This window comes from Portunus trituberculatus, chromosome 44, assembly GCF_017591435.1.
Source record: "Portunus trituberculatus isolate SZX2019 chromosome 44, ASM1759143v1, whole genome shotgun sequence".
NCBI classification, from domain to species: domain Eukaryota; kingdom Metazoa; phylum Arthropoda; class Malacostraca; order Decapoda; family Portunidae; genus Portunus; species Portunus trituberculatus.
Window position 1 is genome coordinate 9128869 of NC_059298.1, and position 3498 is coordinate 9132366.

A 3498-nucleotide genomic window follows, 5' to 3' on the forward strand; every position below is an offset into this window, starting at 1 on the left:
TTCGCTCTACATTATTCTCTTGCTTTCAATCGTTTTCTCTTCAATTTCTGTCTTCCTTTTACGTCTTCTGTTTTCTTACTCTCTCTCTCTCTCTCTCTCTCTCTCTCTCTCTCTCTCTCTCTCTCTCTCTCTCTCTCTCTCTCTCTCTCTCTCTCTCTCTCTCGCTCTCAGCAATCTTTCTTAACATTTTTTTTTCCTAGGTCTAGTTTTCCCTATTGATATTGTTTTCCCTCTTCTATCATCCCGTTTCTCTCTCTCTCTCTCTCTCTCTCTCTCTCTCTCTCTCTCTCTGTTCCCGTCAACCCCGAGCGCCACACGGTACCTCATCTACTTGTTTTGGGGACTCATGAATATAAATAGTTTGTTACTCTGTCCCGGGACCGAGGTGCGAAAATTTGCGCGGGTGGACCCGAGTTTGCATGGGGTGTTTGTGTCGCGTTTAATTTGATATCACGCCCCAAAACGTCCAGATGAAATGCCTATAAAAATATACGTGTTTTTGGGAGGGGTTTGAGTGAAGGGAGAGAGAGACGGAAATAGAAAGAGAATGAGAAAATGAGAAAATGAGAGAGAGAGAGAGAGAGAGAGAGAGAGAGAGAGAGAGAGAGAGAGAGAGAGAGAGAGAGAGAGAGAGAGAGAGAGACGTTTAAAAAAGAAAGACAAACACACATGCAGGGAGAGAAAAAGTTCAACACTAACTACTTACACATTCATTTACACATTCCTTGCCTTACACAATATCCATCTATTCCACACGTCTATTTACACATACCTCGTCTCTCCGCCACGTGACGCCATAAAGACAACCAACGCTGCTCAAAATCCCACGTCAGCTCCTGAAACAATAAGGAAATAACTCTTACTACACTTTAAATTGCTCAATAAAAGATCAAACATATAGAACACTGGACGCAGTTGAGATGAATGAGTTTGGAAAGTGGATACGAAAAACTTCCTTAATTAATATCAGAACCATGAAAATATCCTTGAAAATCCATATAGTTTTCACAAGAGCCTGTAAAAAAATAGAGATATACGAATAAGGATCTACAGGATCAATTAGAAGTGTGTTTCATTTCTTTCTGACTATCAACCTAATATTCAAATTTCTAGGCAGAGTGTACGTAAATTTTATAGTCTTCAGGGGATAAGTGGCAAACGGACGGCTATAAAAATGAAAGAAAATGTATATAAACGCAGGAGAGCGTGACTTGAACCAAGGGAGGGGAAGGAAAGATGCTGACGCTGTAACTGAGATCTTTAAAGCGATGTTGCTGACGAGATGCGGTGAGGAGGAGGTTCCCGGGATGGTGTTAATGCGGTGTGAGGGGTAATTAAGGGGGAGGCGGTGATGGAGGACGCAGGGGCGGAGGGGAAGGTATTATGCAAGGTGGGTGGCCGGCGGAGGAGGAGGAAGCTGAATGGTTCAAGAAAATTAAGTTCGAATGGTTATGGGTCATTGGCATGTGTGTGTGTGTGTGTGTGTGTGTGTGTGTGTGTGTGTGTGTGTGTGTGTGTGTGTGTGTGTGTGTGTGTGTGTTGGGGAAAGCGAGCGTAATTTTTCTTTTTCGTGGTATCACTTTAATTTTGCTGTTCATTTACATTACCGCCACAATCTACTACATCACGTGACTCAGCAAGCATCTAATCAGCAGGAAAACCTCCACAAATCACCCACACTTCCTGTACCAATGAACGATGATGGTTTGCAATCAGTGCGCTCAACAATCTTGAAATGCCTAACGAACCAAATGTCACTCTTTAACTACAACTCACACCGAACCACTCGTGCGATACTAAGCTCATATGTAGCATAATTAATAATAATGCCTAATAATCTCCTTCACTTTTCCCTTAACAAATCACCAATTATTATATAACCTCAATCTCTTTCCTTTTTTTTTCCCAGAAAGCGGGCATCGTGCCGCTTGAATCCCTCTCAATCCCTTTCATTACCATCTCAATCACCACTCCATCCCGTCATTTTTCACCTGGCCACCACGAAACCCACAGCATATGGTAGGCGGTAGGCGGTGGACCCATCCTTGTAATTCCCACCAAGCCGTGAGGTCCTTAAACTTCCTCACGGCCAGTCTGAGAGGCCAGTATTCTGAAACCCTCTGTTTTCTCACCACGACTGAACTTTCAAAGGCCAAGAGTTGAGTATCAAGGTTTTCAAGAAAGTTTCGCCTGTTGATAAAGTAGAAATCTTGTTAATCCATCACTAAAAAAAAAAAAAAAAAAATTCTTATAAACTTGTGCAACTCCAACTACAGCATTTTGAAAGTAGTGGTGTTGTGGCAAAGTGTTCCGGCCTTGGGAGAGACCAGAGGGAAAGGGAAACACGGGCAGCTAAAAGTGCATGCCTCGCAGCTCGGTAAATAAGATATTCAGCTGTGTAAATCACAAGCTGAGAGAGAGAGAGAGAGAGAGAGAGAGAGAGAGAGAGAGAGAGAGAGAGAGTCAAAGTTGCATCTCCAAAACCAGTGGGCGAGGCAGGGAGGGAGGGTTTGATAAAAAGGCAATGGTCAATTTATACTCTCTCTCTCTCTCTCTCTCTCTCTCTCTCTCTCTCTCTCTCTCTCTTCACTTTCCTCAAAGTAATGTATCATTAATACCATTTACTTCTTCGCTCCCAGAAAGGCAAAGTAAGAAAGAAAAAAAGAAAAAAAAGAACATTATAAACTAACTTTGATCGCTGGAAGTTATCCAACTTTACCTTTCTAGTAAATCAACCCCCACAAGTAAGTTGGCCACTGAACTCCAGCACCCTCAATTACAAATCTAAGAGCTTCGTTGAGAAGGAAGAGGTGGAGAAAGAGGAATAGAGGAGAGAGAGAGAGAGAGAGAGAGAGAGAGAGAGAGAGAGAGAGAGAGAGAGAGAGAGAGATATTAGCAAAAAATGTTTCTCCACAGGTGACACTTCTTATATAAGACATGCAAAGCTATAGCTCCCTATCAAGAAGTGGATCCAATCTTCTAAAGTTCTCCATTAACTATACACTACCATCAGATTACTGTTTCTATCTATAGGCATACAAATATGCGCATATTCACGGCCTCGAAACATTCTAACTACTCCCTCACCTTGTTTCACTGACCAGTCGACTCTTGCATACTTTCAAACAAAAAACATTTTTCATTTAACATCGATGATTTTATATTCGGAACAAAATTTAAACGGCCTTTTAAAACTTTCGGCCAAAATTCGTTGAGGGCCGTGGTGGTTTTGAGCGCCGCACGGGGGGAGAAGGTGGCTGTCGGGTTCCAGCCTTGGGCCCAAGACAGGGAACTAGCAGCAGGTCCTTCTTTTTCTTGGCGGCCTCAAGCTTCACTATAGTCATCCACTTGCAGCGCCTCACACTAGGCAAGGGGTCGCCATAAACAAGAGATCAATGTCTACCATTATCAGATGGAGGCGGGAGGAGTCCTGATGGGGATATATGGGATCCTTCCAATCTGGTGGAGGATGTTTACGGGTCCCTTGATTGTGATGGC